Source organism: Pelophylax lessonae (genome assembly GCF_965119305.1).
Source record: "Pelophylax lessonae genome assembly, chromosome: 4".
Lineage (NCBI taxonomy): Eukaryota > Metazoa > Chordata > Amphibia > Anura > Ranidae > Pelophylax > Pelophylax lessonae.
The window spans coordinates 637,003,704-637,030,678 of NC_138771.1; the positions used below are offsets into that span (position 1 = coordinate 637,003,704).

The 26,975-nt window shown below is 46.7% G+C and overlaps 1 long non-coding RNA gene across 1 annotated transcript in view; it reads left to right on the forward strand.

Annotated features, from left to right (window-relative positions):
* LOC309552384 overlaps window positions 1-26,975 on the forward strand; it is an 879,384-nt gene that overhangs the window by 148,428 nt on the left and 703,981 nt on the right. The gene's annotated exons all lie outside the window — the stretch shown is intronic.

Genomic DNA, 26,975 nt, shown 5'->3' on the forward strand with positions numbered 1-26,975 from the left:
AAATAAACATTTTTCAAATGTTATTTATTTTGGGTTAAGTGAATATAAAAATGTTAAAATTAAATATTTCAGATGTACTACTTGTGGAAAAGTGAGAGTCTAGTTTCAGAAAGAAATATGGTTAACTACTATGCCGTGAAGAGACCTAAATAGCAAAGGTCTTGGAAGGGATACCTCTGCCTTAATGGAAGAAGAGATGGAAGCTATCGATCCAGTGCAGAGCTAGTGCTGGATTTCCTTATTAGAAAGTCCAGCATCCCTGAAAAAAAATTTGAATTGCAAAATAAAGGTATCCAACAAAATTACAAATATATATATATATTGGTAAAATTAAACCAATATGGAAAGAAATATGAAATAACATGGATAGTTATTAACTGGTAATTGTGCGGTCATACAACGCTGTACTAAAACTGAACTTATTTAATTGTTTTCATGAAAATAGAGCTTTCTTTTGGTAGTATTTGCTTAACACTGGGTTTTTTTATCTTTTATTATATAAACGAAAAAATACGGAAAATTAAAAAAAAAAAAAGAAAAAAAGCAATATTTTGTATTTTCTGCTATAAATTATATTCAATTGAAAAAAAAATTATTTCTTCATACATTTAGGCAAAAATGTATTCTTCTACACAGCTTTGGTGAAGAAAATGCCAAAAAGTGTATATTGATTAGTTTTTTGCGCAAAAGTTATAGTGTGTACAAAGTATAGGATATATACTGTATACTGGAATTTTTATTTATTAATTTTTTTAACTAATAATGGTGGCAACCAGCGATTAATAGCAGGACTGTATACGTGCAGCAGGCAATCTGACACTAACTTATACTGGGTGGGAACTGACTAACTGCCACTGACATTACCAGTGACACTAATACAGTGATCAGTATTAATAGTACTATAGACAACATATGTCAAACACAAGGCCCGCTGCCCAAATCTGGCCCTCTAGGCCTTGTCATGTGGCCCTCTCACCCAGTTTTGCAACTGGAACGTGGCAGAACTCCATTCCACCACCTCCAGATCTCACCCTCCACTCCCACTCCATGCAAGGTGAGGCAGATCCACCTACATAAGGAGATAGAACAAGGCAAGAGGAGAGAGATGCGAGGAAGTTTCAGGGAGGGACGTTGGGGTTGCACACTGTGTACAGCGCTCCTAAAGCCTGCATTCTGTACACAGCACATCCCTTAGTTATGCACTCTATACATATCATAAACCTGAGCTCTGCACTCTATACGTAACACACCCCTGAGCTCTGCACTCTGTACATAGCATAATCCTGAGCTCTGCATTCTATGAGTAACACACCCCTGAGCTCTGTACTCTGTACATAGCATTATTCTGAACTATGCACACTTGAAACCTGCACTCTGTATAAAACATAATCCTGAGCTGTGCACTCCTGAACCCTGCACTCTGTACATAGCATAATCATGAGTTCTGCACTCTGTACGTAACACACTCTTGAGCTCTGTACTCTGTACATAGCATAATCCTAAACTATGCACTCCTGAACCCTGCACTCTGTACATAGCATAATCCTGAACTATTCACTCCTAAACCCTGCACCCTGTACATAGCATAATTATGAGCTCTGCACTCTGTACATAATGCACTCCTGAATCCTGCACTCTTTACGTAGCGCAGGCAACTATACTGCTGATGTGGCCCGCAATAAAATTGAGTTTGACACCCCTGCTATACACTAATGACACTGGCTGGGAAGGGTTAACATCTTGGATAATCAAGAAGTTAAATGTGTGCCCAACAAGTGTTAATTTGTCTAATGTGTGCTGCTTTTTACATGTAGCACGACCCCCTTGGGGGATGATGGTTAATGGATGATTCTCCGCACTCACTTGACCCTGAGAAGCATCCGACCGGCTAGGCACTATAGGTTCAGACATTTTTCTGGAAGATTCCTCAAGAATACACTGACACAGTAAAACACCAGTTTGACCAGTTTGACTATTTACTGGTATAAGAAGGTAAATCAAACAACTGAATAAGAACAGAATGTTATATCAACTGGTATTGCAATATCACTCCACTAAACCCACTATAATGCAAAAAGGGGCCTAGAAGACTGACACAGTAAGAAATAAATGCTTAACTCACACGACAATATATCAAATAAGTGAAAGTAACTGAAGTGATATCAGCTTTAACTGTCAGGACTATGATTGAATATAATAATCATAAACCTCCCTTTGCTTCTACTAAAAATCAGTCCTAGAGTTATCTGGTATTAAACCAATGAGGTTCTATACTAATGTCAGGGGAGTCCAACTTAAGAATTGTGAAAAGTAAAGTTCCTGTTCTAGCAAGGCCTTGCTGAATCTTCGCCGGCAGTTGGAGCTCTTTATCACTCTTCTATGTGATATTTGTAATCCAGGTGTAATGGTGTCTATGAGATCCTAACTACTATCAGTATAATGTGGATGCAGGGATATACTTGCGATTGCAGGTGTCACCAGGCTCTCTTGTACAGCAGTAGCGTCCACATGTGACTGTCCAGTCTCAGGCAGGACTTCTTCTCACGAGGCTGCGTCACTGGAATCCTCAGCTTGCACGATTCCGGTTAGTCAGCTCGGCGTTACCCACTCTCCTCTCTGCTCATCTGGATTCGCCACCTCCTTGTGACCACCATCATCACACCACTGGGGACAGGCTCCGCTCTCTCTCTCTAGGCCGCACTCTCAGGCCTCCGTCACTTACTGTCTCCTCCGGCACCTCTCCCCCTGATCCGTCCTCCGCGAATCCCAGAAGCAAGAGAGCGCACACTTGGCCCCACCCAGAAGTATATCCACTCTCCCATGATCCTCCACGAGTCCCTGGAAGTATAGTTCTACCTGCCATCCACATAAGAATTCACCTTCCTCCCCAAACTACATCTCCCACAATCCAATTCATCCATTTCCAGGAAAAGCCGGTCCTTCTCATGAATTCTTAAAGGAGCACCCTGATAGTGTCAATATATATATATATATATATATATATATATACACAATAGTCTCATCTTGGCTACATACAAAATTGCTCTTTGTTTTTTAACTCTGCTTTGCATGGATAAGAAACAGGGAGACTGTGTTCTCTGTACAGAGCCCTGTGTGAACACAATGCACTGAGCTGTGATTGGACACAGTCGTTCAATAGGTCCCAGTTACGAATCATTGGCCAGGACCTGCTGACAGACTCCCGCTGTGTACAGTCAAAGTGGGTGTTGGCAGGAGGGCACACATGCACGCTCCATTAACCTGCAAACAGGCAGTAGATTGCGGGCGGGAGGTCCACAAGCATTCATGGCCTGGTGGATGCCTCATATTTTTTATGGGGAACAGACATTCAATGCTATTTCTTTTACAGGAGCACAATACCTCTCTTCTGGGGCATTTCTCCGGGCTTGGTGGTTCCAAACTTCTTCCATTTACGGATGATGGAGGCCAATGTGATCATTGGGACCTTCAATGCTGCAAAAATGTTTCTATACCCTTCCCCAGATCTGTGCCTCAATACAATCCTGTCTCAGAGGTCTACAGACAATTCCTTGGACTTCATGGCTTGGCTTGTTCTCTGACATGCACTGTTAACTGTGGGACCTTATGGGTGTGTGCCTTTCCAAATCATGTCCAGTCAACTGAACTTACCACAGGTGGACTTCAATCAAGTTGTAGAAACATCTCAAGGATGATCAGTGGAAACGGGATGCACCTGAGCTCAATTTTAAGTGTCATGGCAAAGGCTGTGAATATTTATGTACATGTGATTTTTGTTGTTTTTTATTTTTAATACATTTGCAAAGTTTTCAAACAAACTTCTTTCAACTTGTCATTATGAGGTTGTGACAGATGTCACCTTGGTTGGGGGGCCCGTGGAATCCAGCTTACCTTAGAGAGGTTGAGAAATCCCTGTCTCAGCTCCCTAGGCCCCTCTTATGTGTAAGTCAACCTGTGTCTATTAGGGGCACAGGGTGACCGAGAAAATGATGGACAGCTACTTAATGGACACTGAGAATATGGTTTGGATTATTTCAAATGGGACAGTAATATTTATCAACCATATGTCTCAAGAAAAATCTGAAGACTATTCCTGGCTAGGGATGATCGAACTTTTGAAAAGTTCGGTTCGACCAGAACACCCGAACTTCACGAAAGTTCGGTTCGGATTTCAGAACCCCATTGAAATCAATGGGACCCGAACTTCTGTAATCAAAAAACACCATTTTTAAGCCCTAAAACCCAATAAATGCCCCTAAAAAGTGCCTAGGGTTCTGGGTCATGCCCCAGGGACTATTAATCACACAAAAAAAAGTTCTTAAAAATTGTCGTTTTTGATAGATAGCCAATTATTGAAAAAATTAAAAAAAAAAAAAAAAAGAGATTTCTTTGGATTTAGTGTCTGGGGGTTCTAAAAGGTGTACCTGTGAAGTTTCAGCTCTGTAGCATGTCCAGAACCAGAATTACAGCATACCAAACCTTCAAAAATGACTTTTTTGCTTAACCGCACCTTTCTTTTGCTCCTAATCAACGGCTCAGCCAATGTGTATGATGGGGACATAATGCAGTGCACTGGGAACAAGATTAGAGGTTTTTTTGGAAAAAGGTGCTGTCTCTTTAAATGTGCATATAATTAACGGGTGTATTTCCACAATGGGGCTTTTATTACCAAATGTTTCAAGAAGTCCAAAGATGTATGTAATTGCACTTTATTTCATGTAAAATGGTGTTTGGTGCACTTTAACTTGAAATCTCACAAGAAACAGACATATATGCACGGATACATTGAGGGTTAGGGGTAGGGGCCACAATGTAGTGCAGAGTGAACAAGATTAGAGATGTTTTGGATGAATACTGTTGTCTCTTGACTTTGAATAGAAGTAAAGGATGCTTAAAAATTGGGCATTTGGTGGTGCGGGCGATGCCTTGACACCATATCCCTATGAAAGTGCTGGTAATGAAAGCAATAATTGCCTTTGTAAGGAAAAAAATTACAATGATATGCATCTGTGTGACAGGTGCGCAAAAATTGTTGTTTGGGTGTTGGCGGAGCCATACCACTGTAAGCCCAAAGAGCTGGTGTTGAAGAAGGCGTAAAAATTATGAAGGTGTGCACCTGTGGAACAGGTGCGCAAACATGGTAGTTTTGGTGTTGGCGGAGCCTCCCCACCATAACCCCAAAGAGCTGGCTTTGAAGGAGGCCCAAAAATTGTAAAGGTGTGCACCTGTGGAACAGGTTCGCAAACATGGTAGTTTTTGTTTAGCATAGCCTCCCCACCTTAACCCCAAAGAGCTGGTGTTGAAGGAGGCCCAAAAATTGTAAAGGTGTGCACCTGTGGAACAGGTGCGCAAACATTGTCGTTTTTGTTTTAGCATAGCCTCCCCACCTTAACCCCAAAGAGCTGGTGTTGAAGGAGGCCCAAAAATTGTAAAGGTGTGCACCTGTGGAACAGGTGCGCAAACATTGTCGTTTTTGTTTTAGCATAGCCTCCCCACCTTAACCCCAAAGAGCTGGTGTTGAAGGAGGCCCAAAAATTGTAAAGGTGTGCACCTGTGGAACAGGTGCGCAAACATTGTCGTTTTTGTTTTAGCATAGCCTCCCCACCTTAACCCCAAAGAGCTGGTGTTGAAGGAGGCCCAAAAATTGTAAAGGTGTGCACCTGTGGAACAGGTGCGCAAACATTGTCGTTTTTGTTTTAGCATAGCCTCCCCGCCTTAACCCCAAAGAGCTGGTGTTGAAGGAGGCCCAAAAATTGTAAAGGTGTGCACCTGTGGAACAGGTGCGCAAACATTGTCGTTTTTGTTTTAGCATAGCCTCCCCACCTTAACCCCAAAGAGCTGGTGTTGAAGGAGGCCCAAAAATTGTAAAGGTGTGCACCTGTGGAACAGGTGCGCAAACATTGTCGTTTTTGTTTAGCATAGCCTCCCCACCTTAACCCCAAAGAGCTGGTGTTGAAGGAGGCCCAAAAATTGTAAAGGTGTGCACCTGTGGAACAGGTGCGCAAACATTGTAGTTTTTGTTTTAGCATAGCCTCCCCACCTTAACCCCAAAGAGCTGGCGTTGAAGGAGGCCCAAAAATTGTAAAGGTGTGCACCTGTGGAACAGGTGCGCAAACATTGTCGTTTTTGTTTAGCATAGCCTCCCCACCTTAACCCCAAAGAGCTGGTGTTGAAGGAGGCCCAAAAATTGTAAAGGTGTGCACCTGTGGAACAGGTGCGCAAACATTGTCGTTTTTGTTTTAGCATAGCCTCCCCACCTTAACCCCAAAGAGCTGGTGTTGAAGGAGGCCCAAAAATTGTAAAGGTGTGCACCTGTGGAACAGGTGCGCAAACATTGTCGTTTTTGTTTTAGCATAGCCTCCCCACCTTAACCCCAAAGAGCTGGTGTTGAAGGAGGCCCAAAAATTGTAAAGGTGTGCACCTGTGGAACAGGTGCGCAAACATTGTCGTTTTTGTCATAACCAAAATGAGGTTCTGTGAACGTAAAGAGAATGAGAGGAGGGTTTGAGGGTGGCACCATGGTCCAGGCTTAAACTGAGGCTCAACTGCCACATCACAACGATAGCCTAGTCTACAAGGTCTGCATCAGGTGCATCAAAGCTTGATATCCACGACTGATTCATCTTAATGAATGTCAAACGGTCGACTGAGTCGGTGGAGAGTCTAGTTCGATGGTCTGTGACGAATCCTCCTGCTGCGCTGAATGCCCGTTCCGATAGGACACTGGAAGCAGGGCAGGCCAACAACTCCATGGCATACTGGGCCAGTTCTGGCCAGTGGTCTAATCTTAAGACCCAGTATGCCAGTGGATCGGATTCGTCACATGAAAAGCCCTCTGTGTCACTTTGTGCCCTCACGTAATCGTCCACCATGTGATGCAGACGGTGTCGATGCGATGTGGCAGCTGAGAGGCCTGGGCGGTGAGGACTAAAAAAAGACCGAAAGGCATCCGTCAACCGCACGCCTTCTCCAACGCTCCTCTCGTGACCACCAGTAGAATCCATGGTAGGTTGTCCCCGCCCCTGCACCCTACGGGAGTCGGGTAACATGTTCACCAGATTCCTCTTGAGACTGTCCTCAAGGGATTTGATCCTGTGGACTCTATGGGTGGATGGGAAAAGCTCCGAGACTTTACACTTGTACCGGGGGTCAAGTAGGGTGGCCAACCAATAGTGGTTAGTCTCTTTAATGGCCTTGATTCTGGGGTCCTTTCGCAGGCTCTGGAGCATGATGTTTCCCATGCGTCGCAAATTAGCGAAGGCCTGAGAAGCTGACTCCTCGGGGTCACTCATAACGACATTATCTTCAACGGGCTCCTCCTCCTCCCAGCCACGTACTACTCCAAAGTGTCCCGAGGGAGTCAAACTAGGCCTTGCAGATTGCCGCATGTCTTCCTCCTCCTCCTCCTCAAACCCTGCAAAAGTTCCTGCAGAATCGTCCTCCTCCTCCTCTTCCACCCCTGGATCCTGCTCGGGCCTCTGGGAGCTAGGCATAATGGGGTCAGGATTCTCAGGATAAAGGGGGCCTTGAGAGGCAAGGAAGTCCTCCTCTTCCTCCTGCTGCTCTGCCTCCAGTGCCCTGTCCATAATGCTCCAACAAAAACAGTACCGGTAGGGTGTCACTGATGCATGCGCTGTCCCGGCTGACCATCCTTGTGGCCTCCTCAAATGGCGAGAGGACAGCGCATGCATCCTTAATCAAAAGCCACTGCCATGGTGAAAAGAAGCCCAGGCGCGCAGAGCCAGTGCTGGTGCCGTACTCGCATAGGTATTCATTGAGGGCCCTCTGCTGCGTGTACAGGCGCTGCAGCATAGCCAAGGTGGAGTTCCAGCGGGTGGGCATGTCACAGATGAGGCGGTGTACCGGCAGGTGAAACTCGCGCTGCACTTCGGCCAAACGTGCAGTGGCACTGTACGACCGCCTGAAGTGACTGCACACCCTTCTTGCCATCCTTAGCACATCCTGCATTCCCGGGTACGAGTTCAAAAACCGCTGTACCACGAGATTCAGGACATGCGCCAGGCATGGCACATGGGTTAACTTTCCCTGACGAAGGGCGGCCAGGAGGTTTGACCCATTATCAGTAACCACCATCCCTGGCTGCAGCTGGCGTGGTGTCAACCACCTCTGGGCCTGTGCCTGCAGAGCCCCAAGAATCTGAGGGGCAGTGTGCTGCCTGTCCCCTAGACACACAAGCTGCAGCACTTCGTGACACCTTTTGGCCTGAGACATAGAATAGCCCTTTGAACGTTTACGTGGTACCTCATCATATTTAAAGGACCATTCTGCAGAGGAGGGCATGGAGGAGGTAGAGGAGGAGGAGCAGGAGGGGGTAGAAGTGATCGATCTACCCGGATCAGCGACACCACCAGCTGTTTGCAGACGTGGGGGTAACACTGGCTGCAGCACCGAGCCCTGGCTACAATCCCTTCCACTGGCAAGCAGTGTCACCCAGTGAGCAGTGACAGAAATGTACCGTCCCTGCCCATGTTTGCTTGACCAAGTGTCAGCCGTCAAGTGTATCTTACGGCTGACTGACTTGGCCAGGGACGACACTACATTGCCTTCCACATGTTGGTATAGGGATGGCAGGGCCTTACGGGAAAAGTAATGCCGACTTGGCACCTGCCACTGTGGAACTGCACATTTTGCGAAGTCACGGAAGGGAGCAGACTCTACCAGGTTAAATGGTAATAGTTGCAGAGCCAGTAGTTTAGCCAAACTACTGTTTAGACGCTGGGCATGTGGGTGGCGGGGAGTATACATTTTTTTTCGTTCCAGCATGTGTGGAATCGAAATTTGGCGTCTAGATGATACAGCTGGTGGTGTGCTGGAGGTAGATGCGACACTGCCTGCTATATCATCATCCCTGCCAGTGGAGGCTGCCAACAGGTGACGAGTGACTATAGCAGGGCCAGGAACAGACTGATGTGCAGGTGGAGCAGGTGGAGCAGATGGAGCATGAGGAGGAGCGCGAGGAGAACTAGGAGGCCGACTGACCAATCTTTGGCCCTTTTGTGGGTTCTTTAAATGCTCCTGCCAACGGGCCGAGTGGTGGGTTGTCAAATGCCTGTTTAGGCAGCTTGTACCCAGGTGGTTGACATTTTTGCCACGTTTTATACCCTTCTTACAAATCTTGCAGATCGCAACTGTTTTATCTGCATGGGATGTCTCAAAAAAGGCCCAGCAAGATGAGGTGTGTATAGTGGCCCGGGAGACAACAGGTGCGGCCTTAGATGGAGTAGGCCGTCTGCTCTCCCCTCTTGCTTGCTCTGCCTCCTCCTCAACCTCAGACCAAACATCTGACTCCATCAAAGACTGAGCATCAGGCCTGGCCTGGGAGACAACAGGTGCGGCCTTAGATGGAGCGGGCCGTCTGCTCTCCCCTCTTGCTTGCTCTGCCTCCTCCTCAACCTCAGACCAAACATCTGATTCTATCAAAGACTGAGCATCAGGCCTGGCCTGGGAGACAACAGGTGCGGCCTTAGATGGAGCGGGCCGTCTGCTCTCCCCTCTTGTTTGCTCTGCCTCCTCCTCAAACTCAGACCCAACATCAGACTCCATAAAGGACTGAGCATCAGGCTGGAGTAGATGGCCGACACTGTGGTCAAACAGCTCAGCTGACTCCTCTGCCATGTCTGAAATTGGGTCTAAGGGAGGACATGAGGTGGACATGGACTCATCTGTATTTGTTCTGACAACTGCAGAAGACTGACCACTTTTCTCTGCCTGGGTCACTGTAGTTGCAGATGATGCCGATGATGAGGGTTTGTTCATATAGTCCACCACCTCCTGTACATACTGTGGACGTATAGCTTGGCCACTGCCGGAGAACAATCCAAATGGTGGCCTGGCTGAGGACTGACCACCACGTCCACCCCTGCCTCTAGACACCCTAGAAGCTGTGCCCCTTTCCGCAGCAGGGCCACGTATGCCTTTTCTTGGTCTACCAGGCATATTTCTCACTGATGCGTTGGCAACTGTGTGCGGTGAAAAACGCACACTGCTATGCGACCCACAGTTGTCGCTGGATACAGCACAGCAGATGTGTCACGCACAGTAGCAAAGCCTTTTGCACAGTGGACCTAACGCTTTGAACAACAGGCGTTAGGTTGTCACTGATGCGTTGGAAACTGTGTGCGGTGAAAAACGCACACTGCTATGCGACCCACAGTTGTCGCTGGATACAGCACAGCAGATGTGTCACGCACAGTAGCAAAGCCTTTTGCACAGTGGACCTAACGCTTTGAACAACAGGCGTTAGGTTGTCACTGATGCGTTGGCAACTGTGTGCGGTGAAAAACGCACACTGCTATGCGACCCACAGTTGTCGCTGGATACAGCACAGCAGTTGCGTGTCACGCACAGTTGCAAAGGCTTTTGTACAGTGCACCTAACGCTTTGAACAACAGGCGTTAAGTTGTCACTGATGCGTTGGCAACTGTGTGCGGTGAAAAACGCACACTGCTATGCGACCCACAGTTGTCGCTGGATACAGCACAGCAGATGTGTCACGCACAGTAGCAAAGCCTTTTGCACAGTGGACCTAACGCTTTGAACAACAGGCGTTAGGTTGTCACTGATGCGTTGGCAACTGTGTGCGGTGAAAAACGCACACTGCTATGCGACCCACAGTTGTCGCTGGATACAGCACAGCAGTTGCGTGTCACGCACAGTTGCAAAGGCTTTTGTACAGTGCACCTAACGCTTTGAACAACAGGCGTTAAGTTGTCACTGATGCGTTGGCAACTGTGTGCGGTGAAAAACGCACACTGCTATGCGACCCACAGTTGTCGCTGGATACAGCACAGCAGATGTGTCACGCACAGTAGCAAAGCCTTTTGCACAGTGGACCTAACGCTTTGAACAACAGGCGTTAGGTTGTCACTGATGCGTTGGCAACTGTGTGCGGTGAAAAACGCACACTGCTATGCGACCCACAGTTGTCGCTGGATACAGCACAGCAGTTGCGTGTCACGCACAGTTGCAAAGGCTTTTGTACAGTGCACCTAACGCTTTGAACAACAGGCGTTAAGTTGTCACTGTATTTTGCTGCCTAGCAAGCACGTATACCTGCCAGTAGCGGAACTATCAGGGTCGCAGCGGTCGCGGTTGCGACCGGGCCCTGGAGTTCCGCTACCTGAGGGGGGGCCCGCCAGTCCCTGTTTTCTTACAGCGGCCGCGGCGTGAGGGGGCCCGTCCGTCCGCCTGATGACTGTTCGCTACTCGCTAGTGGTGGCTGAGCTGAGTGAGAGACTAGTCTGGGCTGGATGCCGCCTTCCCCGATCGTTGTGCGGGGGGGGGGCGGAGAGGTACAGCGGTATGTGTGCAGTGTAAAGCAATCTACGAGTACCTGCAATCCTGCATTGACATTCTGCTGCTGTGCTGCCTACACCGCCCTCAGCCCTGCCGATCCTCCAATCCGAGAGATGGCTGATGCAGTGAGGCAGCAGGGGTGGACAGTCACTGAAAGTCAGGTGACCAGCTGACACCAATGGAGTGCAGGGGGAGGAGGAGTTCTCCCCTCTGCGAGACGAGTGAACCACATGCTGTGTCTGTCCGCCTGGCTGGAGACTGGAGTTGCAGAGCCTGAGTGAGGGGGAAATCGCCTCTGCCCCCACCAATAAATTACAGTACTGAACATTCACTATAAAAAGGTACCTAAAAACAAAAGATGACCTTTATTTAAATGTTTAGTTTTTTATTTAGGAGTTTTGTACTCATCAACCTTTCTAGACATATGTGGAGGAATAATTGGTCAGTGTGGATTTTCCTAACCAAAGTCTACAGTTTACCTTCATGATAAGCTATGCCAGGAGTGTTTAGCAGTACTTCCGGTTTCTTCCCTGCAAGCTTGTCATGATTGTATGATCCAAATGTATATTCAAGTATAATGGGGAGTGTGGGCATTGTAATGGCTAGTGTATATTCTTTTTATAGTCTGGCTTTATTTAGAGCCAGTTCACACCATAGAAACGCAGTCCGGATTTGTTCCAGTTGCTTTTCTGCTTGTGCATTTTTTACATGTTTTTGATGCGTTCCATTGCGCTTTTGATGCAGTCAAGTGCATTTCCCCCTCCTTTTTCTTAACCTTAAGTAATGTGCGTTTCAGTGCATTTTTGGTGCATTTTAAAGCATTCCAGTACAATCCAGTGCAAGAACAATGCAGCATGTTTTATTTTATTTTTTCAGTAACTGCAACCACTGGTGTAAACTATGCCATTGGAAACCATACCGCCACTGATCCCACACCCCTCACCCCCATTACCGCCACTGATCCCACACCCCTCACCCCCATTACCGCCACTGATCCCACACCCCTCACTCCCATTACCGCCACTGATCCCACACCCCTCACCAACATTACCGCCCCTGATCCCACACCCCTCACCACCATTACCGCCCCTGATCCCACACCCCCTCATCACCATTACCGCCCCTGATCCTACACCCCTCACCACCATTACCGCCACTGATCCCACACCCCTCACCACCATTACCGCCCCTGATCCCACACCCCTCACCACCATTACCGCCCCTGATCCCACACCCCTCACCACCATTACCACCACTGATCCCTTGCCTCTCCCCACCATTGCCGCCACTGATCCCAGCCCCCTCCCCACCATCACCGCTCCTGATCCCACTTCCCTCCCCACCACTGATTCCACCCCACCACCGCCACTGATCCCACCCCCCTCACCACCACCACCGCTGTCACTGCTCCACCCTCCTCACCACCATCGCCATGGTTGGTGCACTATTACTGATCCCATTCCCCTCTTCACCAGCCCTGCTGCTGATCCCATTACCTCTCTCCCCACCAGAACTATTACTGATGCCATTCCCCTTCTCCCCACCAGCCCTGCCACTGATCCCATTCCCCGGGTCAGATTTAACCAATCCTAAGGAGGCAAATCAAGGAAATTCATTGTTGAGGTTCACATTTACTTTAACCACTACCCACCCGCGCTATAGCCAAAAGACGGCTACAGTGCAGGAAACAGAAATTTTTTACTTTGTTATACATTGCAAAAAAAAAAAAAAAAAAAGTGTCAAAAACATGCTTTTCGGGGGGGGGGGGGGGGGGGGGGCCTTCACGATTTCTTGCACCGGGGCCCTGAGAAATCTAGTTACGCCTCTGATACCTGCTGTGATAGAGCAGCACTGTGCCACTTGCTCACTAAACAGAACCCTCACACTTTCCCTACAGAAACTAAATTTTCAAATCTAACTATATATATATATATATATATAGAATGGGATTGGTGCAGCGCTAACACAATTGAATCCACAGTCCATACAAATGTTCAAATGGATCAAATACAAAAGTGCAGTAAACAAAAGTTCATCAGAGAGTGCTCCAATAAAGAAGGGAAACTGTCCACCACTTCAAACTTGGAAAAAGCCCCGAGTGCAGGAACCGCCACCAAGATAATAAATGGCCTCTTACCAAATTGCAATGACCCCCATTACAAGGATCAAAGACAGCCTGTGTGATCAAATCATTGCCCAGATCGACATGTATCGATTCCCAGTGTTCCCTCAGCAGCTCCGACCGGAACAAGTGAACATAAGGAAAAGAGGGACAACTCCAATAGTGAAGTACGTTCACAGGTTTATTCAGTAAAAGCAGAGTGGCAACTCACGTTTGCATGAAGAAATCACAGCATGTAGTACAAAGTTCCCTAACTACACTAGATATCCCTTTCCACTAAATAGAAAGCTCCATACAGCAGAAGACTGACACTGTCCCTTAAGTTTTTTTTTTTTTTTTTTTTGTAACTCTAAGAACCAGCACAATCGCTGTATCTAACTACACTGGCTGTAAGCTAAATACAATTCTGCTATATGGAGCTTTAGAACCACTCGATATATAGGAAATGTAGTGTAGCAAGCAGGAGTCAGACAGAACTGCTTCAACTCTCTTCAACAGGCTCTGGATAACTGTGCTAGGGGTTAGGCGGGGCCATCTTATATAGTGTGGGGCGTATTCACTCCTGATTGGCCTCTGGTCCCCGTAGTCACTCCAATCACGTTCCTAGGAGACTCCTGCCCCCTCATTGGCTTTTGCAGACGTTTCTGGGCCAATCACGGGCTTTTAAAGCCCAGTTCCTGTCCCAGTGCATTTTGGGCGGTTCTGGTGGCCGAATACCGAACTTTTGCCGCAAAAAGTTCGGTATTCGGCCGAATATCGAACATCCAATGTTCGGGTCGAACCGATGGTCGACCCGAACCGTTCGATCATCCCTATTCCTGGCCTGTTTGATTCTGAACATTCTTCAGAATTCTTCAACATTCTTCAGTGAGAAAAAAAAGCCAAAATCACCACTTGTGAATCTGCCACCAAAAATATATGGCTCCCTACCGAAAAGATATGACCATTAAGGTATTCATCCCTTATGATAAAACAACAACAGGGCCTCTGGATTGGAAGATAAGCTTGAGATCCCAGACAATACCGAAACCGTACTTCCAACTCCAATGGATATAGATGTGACTCACCATGAAAGAGATAACAATCCTCCATAGTGTAAAATCTTACTTTACTTTATTTATAAAATTAAGAGTTGCACTTACAAACATCCGAAGGTGGAAGGCAATAAAACACCAGATAATGAACCATAATAAAATAATGCCGGTCGGCTCTCACAACTTTGCCCGTCCTTCCAGGATAGCATGCAGTGACGTCAGCATGTCGCGACCCGACACGTTTTGTCACAGATGACGTCACCCTGGGGTACAGGCGGCGTGCTGACTCACCGCTATTTAAACCATACATCATAACCAAGCCTCGGTTTGAACTTCTGCCCATTTTAACACAAAATGCCATATTGAGTGAGAGAAACATTGCCATTACTTCATCAAATCAAGTTGAAATAACGACAGAAGAATTAAATAGAGCTAAAATTTCCGTCATCCAAGACAAAAGGGAACAAAGTGTCATATTAAGTATAGAAAACATTGCTTCCCCAAGCCAGACTGGGAGAAAAAATGGTTAAATTAATTAAAAAAATATAATAAAATAATCGCCATCAAGGACCGAAGGGAACCTACTATAGTTCAAAGACAGTGATGACATACAAGGTAATTAAATGACATCCATTATTTTAAAGGTTAACGTACCATACATAAAAAGTTATAAATTAGATATTGATAATTAGATATCTCCCAAACTCTTAAAGACATATGGCCCATTGAAAAATCAAACAGAGTTCACAATGGGATAATTATCTTAATCAATTAAATAATCTCTAAAATATCTTTATAGCAAATTCACATCCATCCTCTCTAAAAATCATAGAACCCCCCTTTTTTTTTTACTGCTAAAACACCCTATGAATTGTCAATAAATGCACTGACATCCACGTCTATATTCAATCCAAAGGGGGCATAGGATTTGATTCTATGAATCCAAGCTATTTCTAGCCTGGAGATACCCCTAATAAGAGAACCTCCTCAAAATACATAAATAGTGTTCCTAGGGTCTTTAATGTGTGACAATAAATAATGTTTATATACAGAATGTTGTCTGAACACTTTCGGACATTGCTAATGTGTTCATTTAAACTGACCTGCAAAGGGCGTTTGGTGCGGTTTATATGTAGGATAATGTGTAACGTATTTTGTTTTAGCCTTGTTGCAGTGCTGAGTTAATCAACATGTTAATTATAACAGTGTCTAAATGTGGATTCTCATTCACCTATTATTTCAGTCCAGATGGCTAGGTAATTAGTTCAGGTTAATTATATTTCTGTACACAATTTCATCTGCATAGGATAATGTAATCAGGCACCTGACCTGGTGGGGTAATCTGATCAGGATGGAGATGTCCTCCTGTGTGGTATATATTGTGTGGGAGTTTGTTTAATAAAGCTTCCAGATCTGACACAAGCTATTCTCGGCTAGTTTTGTATGGGGCTGGTAGAATATCTGATATCTATGTTCAGATTGAAGGAAGCGGTATTCTGATGGAAGCCCACAAGCACAGTATGGGTCGCAATTCCATTACAGAGGTATTGTTTGTAGAATTTTGATGAAAATAATGAATTGAATCCATTTTGGTAAAAGACTATAACATAACAAAATGTGGAAAAAGTGAAGCACTGTGAATACTTTCTGGATGCACTGAAAGTGAAAATTACATAATAAAATGCAAAAGTTGCTCTTATCTTTAGGCTGTGTGTACATATCTGTGAATTGGATCAGGTTTTAACTGCATCCAATTCGCTTGACATGCGAGTGTAACCGGCTTTTTAATGGAGCCCGTTCACACATGTCTGGGGGTCCGCAGTGCGGATACCAAAAGGGTCCTTTGCGTTTTTGGGTACGGTTCAGGTGCAAATTTAGGCAAAAATTCGGACCTGAATCGCACCTGAACTGGTGAACAGAAACGCACCAGACCCCAGGCTGGAAACCACGGCCGCACATATGTGAAACCGGCCTAAGATGGTATAACGTGCTTTCCTATAATCCTGTGTAATTATTAAAATATTTACCTAATAGTAATATATCTATTTATCATGAATAATCATATTTGATGTGAAAAAAATAAACAAATGCATAATATTAAATTAAATTATGTTAACAATAAAAAAAATCTTTTACAAACAGAAATAAACAGAATCGTGTTATATGAATAGTTCTTTGAATATATTATTTCTTTGGAAAATTTCTGCTTCATAGCTGATATAATAGCGTCTAGTACCATAGTAAGCCTTATCCTAATTTTTCCCAGTGGTTTATATTCCTGTCTCTTACAGCCAAGGGGATAAAAACTATCTGAGATGAGAAATAATGAATTGTTGTGTATTGTCAGCGGAGTGCTACATACAGACTCTATCACCGTGCACAGACTATTAAAAAAATATTGTCCAAAAATAAAAAGTCCCTGGTGTAGGAACATTAATTAGTATATAGCTGCCCTTTTTTAAATTAACACACACACATAAATTATGTAATATGTGCTGGTACACCAATATGTAAGATATAATATAATGCATAGTTATAGCAATGTCTATATATTTTGTATTTTTACTGCCATCTTGTGGTTATTTTGGTTATTGCACTTGCCTTTATCTTCTGTGTTCCCTCCTTTCCCCTCCCATTTATGATGTGTTTCCTGTTCCTGCTTTCTTTATGCTTGTGGGGATAGAGATGGCCACAACTGTCGAGGCCTTCATACAATCTGCTCACATCTGGGAACACATTACCATGTTTTGACCTGCAGATACCATCTTTCAATCATCTGCTACATTTTGTTGTCTGCTATACCTACTGCTTGCAATAAAACCTACATGAATGGAAGTATCAGGGTGACCGTAATGTAGTGTAGGGTTAACTGACTGCTATGGCAGGGTGATCGAACCCTTCCATATCAGGGTGACTGTAATGTAGTGTAGGGTGAACTGACAGTGACTGCTATGGCAGGGTGACCGAACCCTTCCATAGCAGGGTGACCGCTATAGAGAAAAGCTAGTTTCTCTTGTGTCACTTTCGCTGCAGGGATATGGCTTCGCCGCCGCCAGCATTTTTGGCTGCAGGCGTTGCTAGTGCTTTTTTGAGCAAATGTTTGGAGTCAGACATGACATCTGAACATGTGTATAGGGGGTATATATACACACCCATGTCTGTATATTTACACCTAGGCATATATAGGTGTGAAAGGACCAGAAAAAACTACTTGCGCTAATGAAATAATTAACACCAATATAGTAACGCTCCTATCACACCTATATATGTCTAGGTGTGTATATACATATAAGTATGTGTGTATATACACCACTATACACAAGTTCAGATGTTTTTCCTGCCTCCAAAGAACCCCCAAAAATGCCCAAAAAAACGCTAGTGTCAAAAAAAAGCCCAGGTGTGTTGTTGCAGGCATTTTTTGGGGGTTTTTGGAGGCAGGCAAAACATCTGAACTTGTTTATAGTGTACCTGTGAAGTTTCAGCTCTGTAGCATGTCCAGAACCAGAAAAAAAGATAATTTTTCAGTAGAGCAGGGATGGTGGGACCTCCTTTTACACCTATATGATCTTTTTTCGGTGGTTCTGGACATGCTACAGAGCTGAAACTTCACAGGTACACCTTTTAGACACCCCAGACACAAAATCACACAAAAAAAAGTTCTTAAAAATTGTCATTTTTGATAGATTTTTGATAGAGAGCCAATTATTGAAAAAAAATAAAAAAATAAAAATAAAAATGTCTTTGGATTTAGTGTCTGGGGGGGTCTACAAAGTGTACCTGTGAAGTTTCAGCTCTGTAGCATGCCCAGAACCATAAAAAAAAATTGTTTGTATTAGTGCTATTATAGATCTGTAATATGGCTTCTCGCTTTTCACACCTTGCCGGTTTAATAGCAGGCGTTTTTTTGGGCATTTTTTGGGGTTCTTTGGAGTCAGGAAAAACATCTGAACTTGTGTATAGTTATACTATACACAAGTTCAGATGTTTTGCCTGCCTCCAAAAACCCCCAAAAAATGCCTTCAACAACACACATGGGCGTTTTTTTTTTTTGGCGCTAGCGTTTTTTTGGGCATTTTTTTGGGTTCTTTGGAGGCAGGCAAACATCTGAACTTGTGTATACGGGTATATATACACACATACTTATATGTATATACACACCTAGACATATATAGGTGTGATAGTAGCAGAAATATATGCTTGCGCTAATGAAATCATTTACACTAATATGGTTATGCTCCTATAACACCTATATATGTCTAAGTGTAAAATACATATAAGTATGTGTGTGTACACAAGTTCAGATGTTTTGCCTGCCTCCAAAAACCCCAAAAAATGCCTGCAACAACACACCTAGGCATTTTTTTTTTTTTTTTGACGCTAGCGTTTTTTTGGGCATTTTTTTGGGTTCTTTGGAGGCAGGCAAAACATCTGAACTTGTGTATAGTGGTATATATACCACTATACACAAGTTCAGATATTTTTCCTGCCTCAAAAGAACCCAAAAAAATGCCCAAAAAAAATGCCTGCTATTAAACCGGCAAGGTGTGAAAAGCAAGAAGCCAACATCCTGTGCTGAAAGTGTTCTAATACAAACAATCTTTTTTTTTTATGGTTCTGGACATGCTACAGAGCTGAAACTTCACAGGTACACCTTTTAGACCCACCAGACACTAAATCCAAAGAAATGTATTTATTTTTTTTAATTTTTTTTTTTCAATAATTGGCTCTCTGCCAAAAATCTATCAAAAATGACAATTTTTAAGAACTTTTTTTGTGTGATTTTGTGTCTGGGGGGTCTAAAAGGTGTACCTGTGAAGTTTCAGCTCTGTAGCATGTCCAGAACCACCGAAAAAAGATCATATAGGTGTAAAAGGAGGTCCCACCATCCCTGCTCTACTGAAAAATTATCTTTTTTTCTGGTTCTGGACATGCTACAGAGCTGAAACTTCACAGGTACACTTTTTAGACCCCGCCAGATACTAATCCAAAAAAAGTCATGCCTGCCTCCAAAAATGCCCGATAAATGCCTGCAAGAAAAAACGCCATAGAGAAGCCATATTCCTGTTCTAATAAAAATTATAAGAAAAATGCTAATTTTTGGGGGTTCTGGACATGCTACAGAGCTGAAACTTCACAGGTACACTTTTTAGACCCCCCAGATACCAAATCCAAAGAATTTTTTTTTTTTTTTTAATTTTAATTTTTTTTAATTTTTAAATAATTGCTACTCTATCAAAAATCTATCAAAAATGACAATTTTTAAGAACTTTTTTGTGTGATTTTGTGTCTGGGGGGTCTAAAAGGTTTACCTGTGAAGTTTCAGCTCTGTAGCATGTCCAGAACCCCCCAAAAAAGATCATATAGGTATAAAAGGAGGGTCCCACCATCCCTGCTCTACTGAAAAATTATCTTTTTTTTCTGGTTCTGGACATGCTACAGAGCTGAAACTTCCCAGGTACCCTTTTTAGACCCCCCCAGATACTAAATCCAAAGAAATTTTTTTTTTTTTTTAATTTTTACAATAATTGTCTCTCTATCAAAAATGACAATTTTTAAGAACTTTTTTTGTGTGATTAATAGTCCCTGGGGTATGACCCAGAACCCTAGGCACTTTTTAGGGGCATTTATTGGGTTTTAGGGCTTCAAAATGGTGTTTTTTGATTACCAAAGTTCGGGTCCCATTGATTTCAATGGGGTTCTGAAATCCGGGCCGAACTTTCGGGTAGTTCGGATGTTCTGGCCGAACCGAACTTTTGAAAAGTTCGCTCATCCCTAGTCTCCGCCCCCTACCCACCTCCGAGCACCATTCCTTGGTTCCATCCCTTACCTACATCCCAGTACCGCCCCTTTTAGACAATACAGAACGAAGTATCATTTTGTGGTGCTAAGAAATTTGTATGGAATTTGAGAATGATAACAAGAAAAACAGTAAAATAAATCCCCTGCAGCCAGCAACAATAGATCCCCTAACAACAATGGACCACCCACAACAAAATTTCCCCCTCAGCAACAACAGATCTCCCCAGCATCAATAGGCCCTTCCCTCAATAGTAGATCTATCCAAGCAACAACTGACCCCCCAGCAACATAGGACCCACCACCTGCAACAATAGGTCCCCCACCAGCAACAATAGACCTCAGCAACAATAGACCCCCCTGAAAAATATATCCCCTCCAGTTAGAATAGATCCCCCAGCAGTGAGCATTAATGGACCCTGCAGCACACCCCAGCACTAGAGTTGAGCGGACACCTGGATGTCCGTGTTCGGCGGGTTCGGCCGAACTTGAAAAAAAAAGTCCGGGTCCGTGACCCAGACTTTTTCCGAAATTTACCCGGACACCGAACCCCATTGAAGTCAATGGGGACCTGAACTTTCAGGCACTAAAATGGCTCTAAAAAAACAATGGAAAGGGCTAGAGTGCTGCAAAAGGCAGCAAAATGTAGTTAAGAGCATGGCAAGTGCTCTGCAAACAAATGTGGATAGGGAAATAACTTAAAACAACAAAACAAACAGAAAAATAAAACAATTTTCTTCATCTGTGAAGGACGAGGCCCATATGAAGTAGGAGGGAGGTTGAGGTGGCGGTGGATGTGGCGGTGTAGGTGGAAGCGGCGGTGGAGGGGGACGAGGTTGCCAACACTGCTTTTTTTTAGTCATTTTAAATTAGGGTACACCCCAAAAGAGTGAGAAAGATCAAAAATATAACAATGGCTGGGTAAGGTCGGTATCCATCTCTATTCTGCACAAGGTACGGAAAAGTCCTGTGGGATCCATGCAGTGTTGCCAACCGTCCGTATTTTTACGGACAGCCCGTAAAATCAGGGCACTTTAAGGCTGCCCGTAAATGCCCGTAGGAGCCAGTAAGTGCCAGTAAAAATGGCTGCTTCGGGCTCAGATTAGAACTGCGCATGCGCAGTTCCGGAAATCATCGAGTCTGACTCGACGAGTCATCCGATCTTGAGTCTGCCGCCACCCACTGGTGATGTCATGCCGCATGGGACGGGAGGCGGGACTCGGGAGCCGTCGTAAAAATTTAAAATGATGCCGGGCGGGAGGAGGATACCGGACGCGGTTCACTGCACACAGCCACACACACGCGGCGTCGGCAAGAGGCGGGACTCGGGAGGATGCAGCTTTTACATCTCTGTAAGCCTGGTCAGGACCGTCAGGATCGCCCCATTGCTAGATAGCAGCTTCCTTCCACGGTGAGAGAAGCATTGGCTTTACTGGGCACTGCACTGGCGCTGTGGCTAGAGAAGTGGAGGACAGGAGGACACTCATTAAAGAAGATGGCAGAGGACAGTGCCTGTGGGGACTAAAGGGGGCACAGGACAGTACTATGGGGGTCTGAAGGGGGCAGAGGACAGTGCCCGTGGGGACTAAAGGGGGCACAGGACAGTACTATGGGGTCTGAAGGGGGCACAGGACAGTACTGTGAGGTCTGAAGGGGGCACAGGACAGTACTATGGGGTCTGAAGGGGGCACAGGACAGTACTATGGGGTCTGAAGGGGGCACAGGACAGTACTATGAGGTCTGAAGGGGGCACAGGACAGTACTATGGGGTCTGAAGGGGGCACAGGACAGTACTATGGGGTCTGAAGGGGGCACAGGACAGTACTGTGAGGTCTGAAGGGGGCACAGGACAGTACTATGGGGTCTGAAGGGGGCACAGGACAGTACTATGCGGTCTGAAGGGGGCACAGGACAGTACTATGAGGTCTGAAGGGGGCACAGGACAGCACTATGGGGGTCTGAAGGGGGCAGAGGACAGTGCCTGTGGGGACTAAAGGGGGCACAGGACAGTACTATGGGGTCTGAAGGGGGCACAGGACAGTACTGTGAGGTCTGAAGGGGGCACAGGACAGTACTTTGGGGTCTGAAGGGGGCACAGGACAGTACTATGGGGTCTGAAGGGGGCACAGGACAGTACTATGAGGTCTGAAGGGGGCACAGGACAGTACTATGGGGTCTGAAGGGGGCACAGGACAGTACTATGGGGTCTGAAGGGGGCACAGGACAGTACTATGGGGTCTGAAGGGGGCACAGGACAGTACTATGGGGTCTGAAGGGGGCACAGGACAGTACTATGGGGTCTGAAGGGGGCACAGGACAGTACTATGGGGTCTGAAGGGGGCACAGGACAGTACTATGGGGTCTGAAGGGGGCACAGGACAGTACTATGGGGTCTGAAGGGGGCACAGGACAGTACTATGGGGTCTGAAGGGGGCACAGGACAGTACTATGGGGTCTGAAGGGGGCACAGGACAGTACTGTGAGGTCTGAAGGGGGCACAGGACAGTACTATGGGGTCTGAAGGGGGCACAGGACAGTACTATGGGGTCTGAAGGGGGCACAGGACAGTACTATGGGGTCTGAAGGGGGCACAGGACAGTACTATGGGGTCTGAAGGGGGCACAGGACAGTACTATGGGGTCTGAAGGGGGCACAGGACAGTACTATGAGGTCTAAAGGGGGCACAGGACAGTACTATGGGGTCTGAAGGGGGCACAGGACAGTACTGTGAGGTCTGAAGGGGGCACAGGACAGTACTATGGGGTCTGAAGGGGGCACAGGACAGTACTATGGGGTCTGAAGGGGGCACAGGACAGTACTATGAGGTCTGAAGGGGGCACAGGACAGCACTATGGGGGTCTGAAGGGGGCAGAGGACAGTGCCTGTGGGGACTAAAGGGGGCACAGGACAGTACTATGGGGTCTGAAGGGGGCACAGGACAGTACTGTGAGGTCTGAAGGGGGCACAGGACAGTACTTTGGGGTCTGAAGGGGGCACAGGACAGTACTATGGGGTCTGAAGGGGGCACAGGACAGTACTATGAGGTCTGAAGGGGGCACAGGACAGTACTATGGGGTCTGAAGGGGGCACAGGACAGTACTATGGGGTCTGAAGGGGGCACAGGACAGTACTATGGGGTCTGAAGGGGGCACAGGACAGTACTATGAGGTCTGAAGGGGGCACAGGACAGTACTATGGGGTCTGAAGGGGGCACAGGACAGTACTATGGGGTCTGAAGGGGGCACAGGACAGTACTATGGGGTCTGAAGGGGGCACAGGACAGTACTATGGGGTCTGAAGGGGGCACAGGACAGTACTATGGGGTCTGAAGGGGGCACAGGACAGTACTATGGGGTCTGAAGGGGGCACAGGACAGTACTATGGGGGCTGAAGGGGGCACAGAAGGACAGTACTATGGGGGCTGAAGGGGACACAGAAGGACAGTACTATGGGGGCTGAAGGGGACACAGAAGGACAGTACTATGGGGGCTGAAGGGGACACAGAAGGACAGTACTATGGGGGCTGAAGGGGACACAGAAGGACAGTACTATGGGGGCTGAAGGGGACACAGAAGGACAGTACTATGGGGGCTGAAGGGGACACAGAAGGACAGTACTATGGGGGCACAGAAGGACAGTACTATGGGGTCTGAAGGGGTCACAGAAGGACAGTACTATGGGGGCTGGAGGGGTCACAGAAGGACAGTACTATGGGGTCTGAAGGGGGCACAGAAGGACAGTGCTGTAGAGGGTATATGAAGGTGGGCAGAGGAGGACTCTGCTGTGGGAGGGTGATTTAAAAGGTGGCAGAGGTGGACACTGATGTGGAGGGTGAAGTGGGGCAGATTAGGACACTACTGTTGGGGGGAATGGGGGGTGTCTGCAGCCTCTCAATACCTCCTGTACCATGTCCGCGCAGCCTCTGACCATCTCCTGTAGAACGTCCGCAGTCTCTGACCTCCTCCGGTATGATGTCCACAGCATCTGACCACCTCCCGTATCATTTCCGCAGCCTCTGACCACCCTCAGGTAAGTGACAGCGCTGCCAGGCCAGTCTAAGGGGGGGTCACTGATGTAAGGGCTGGGTGAATACAATAATGTAAGGGGGAACTGATGTAAAGGTTTCCCCCTTATAGCAGGGAATCCCCCCCCCTTACCTTAGTGTAATTAATCTGTGGAAGGTGGTCTCTGGTCACCAGAGTCCCCCCCACCCCCCTATCAGAGTTCCTGATATTCCTCTCTACATCAGAGTCTGCAGTATTCTCCCCTTACAGTGCGAAGGGGGAACTCTGCGGACCCTGATGTAAAAGGGAACTCTGATGTAAAGGGGAATGCAGTGGACTCTGATATAAGGCGGTTTCTGGTCACCAGAGCACCCACTTAAATCAAGATCTGCAGCATTCCTCTTTATGTCAGAGTTACACTGTAAAGGAAATCCTGAACACTCTGATATATGGGGGAACGCTGTGCTGGCTGGGTTATATTAATCTGACCTTCATGTAAATGGAGAAATATGTTTTTTGACTTTTGTTTAACTTAAACACATTGCTAATAGCACTATCTACATGTTTATAGTTTAAGTATTGATATTTGCACGGTTTAGCACCGAAAACAGCCTGTTTATGTACATTTTTGCCATGTCAGTAAAAAATTGGTGCCGTCCGTAAATTTTGGACGTTCTGCCAGTAAATTTCCCTCCGGGGGGTTGGCAACACTGGATCCATGCCTGGTTCATTTTAATGAATGTGAGCTTGTCCACATTGTCTCTGGACAGGCGGCTGCGCTTGTCTGTGATAACGCTCCCTAAATACACGTTCAGATAATACACTGGCTGCAGGGCACACCAGCACCTCCAAGGCGTAAAGGGCAAGCTCAGGCCATGTGCCCAATTTGGAGACTCAGAAGTTGAAGGGGGCAGACCCGTCATTCACTACATGTAGCCGTGTACACACATACTGCTCCACCATGTTGGTGAAATGCTGCCTCCTGCTAAGACGTTCCATATGAGCTGCTGGTGCTGCTGTTTGTTGTGGCGTGCTGAAAAAGCTTTTCCACATTTCGGCCATGCTAACCCTGCCTTCTGAGGTGCTGGCGGTGCCCTGGTTGCGTTGGCGACCTCTTCCTATTCCTCCTCCTCTGCCTTGGCCTTGTGCTTCCACTGTCGCCCCGCTGTCAGGTGGGAATGCCAGCAGCATCGCGTCTACCAGCATGCGCTTGTACTCGCGCATCTTGCGATCATGCTCCAGTGAGTGAAATAAGGACGGTACGTTGTCCTTTTAACGGGGATCCACCAGCGTGGCCACCCAGTAATCAGCACAAGTTAGAATGTGGGCAACTCGGCGGTCATTGTGGAGACACTGCAGTCCAGTGATGGCCATGAGCTGGCCTGGGTGCCACCCTGCTGTGAACATGGTTCCATCTCCTCCTCCATCTCCTCCTCCTCACCCTCCTCATCCTCCAGAACTGTGCCCCTGCTGGACAATTGTGTACCTGGCGTTTGTGGGTGCAGGAACCCACCCTCGGAGCCACTTGTGAATGACTGTCCTGAAAGCCTTGGAAATGATCCCTCTTCCTTCTCCTCCTCCTCCTCCTGTGCCACATCCTCTTCCATCATCGCCCGAATTGTTTTTTGAAGGAGGCATAGAAGTGGGATAGTTAAGCTGACAACGGCGTCATCGGCACTGGCCATGTTGGTGGAGTACTCAAAACAGCGCAACAAGGCACACAGGTCTCGCATGGAGGCCCAGTTATTGGTGGTGAAGTGGTGGTGTTCCGCAGAGCGACTCACGCGTGCTTGCTGCAGCTGAAACTCCACTATGGCCTGCTGCTGCTCGCACAGTCTTTCCAGCATGTGCAAGGTGGAGTTCCACCTTGTGGGCACGTCACATATGAGGCGGTGAGTGGGAAGGCCGAAGTTACACTTCAGCGCTGACAGGCAAGCAGCACCAGGGTGAGAACGCCGAAAGTGCGCACAGACGGCCCGCACTTTCTGCAGCAGCTCTGACATATCGGGGTAATTTTTAAGGAACCTCTGCACCACCAAATTCAGCACATGCGCCAGGCAAAGGATGTGCGTCAAACCGGCTAGGCCCAGAGCTGCTATGAGATTTCGCCCGTTATCGCACACCACCAGGCCGGGCTTGAGGCTCGCTGGCAGCAACCACTCATCGGTCTGCTGTTTCATGCTCCTCCACAACTCCTGCGCGGTGTGTGGTTTTTCCCCCAAACAGGCAAGTTTTAAAACTGCCTGCTGTCATTTACCCCTGGCTGTGCTGAAGTTGGTGGTAAAGGTGTTACGCTGACCGGATGAGGAGGCGGTAGAGGATGAGGAAGCGGAGTAGGAGGAGTTAGGAACAGGAGGCAAACTGAAGCACCCTGCAATCCTCGGTGGTGGAAGGACATGTGCCAAATTGCTATCCACCTCAGGCCCATCCGCCACTGCATTTACCCAGTGTGCTGTTAGGGAGATATAACGCCCCTGACCATGCTTACTGGTCCACGTATTGGTAGTTAGGTGGACCTTGCCACAGATGGCGTTGCGCAGTGCACACCTGATTTTTTCCCCCACTTGGTTGTGCAGGGAAGGGATGGCTTGCCTGGAAAAGTAGTGGCGGCTGGGCACGACGTACTGTGGGACAGCCACCGACATAAGGCTTTTAAAACTGTGCGTCTCCACCAGATGGAATGACAGCATTTCAAAGGCCAAG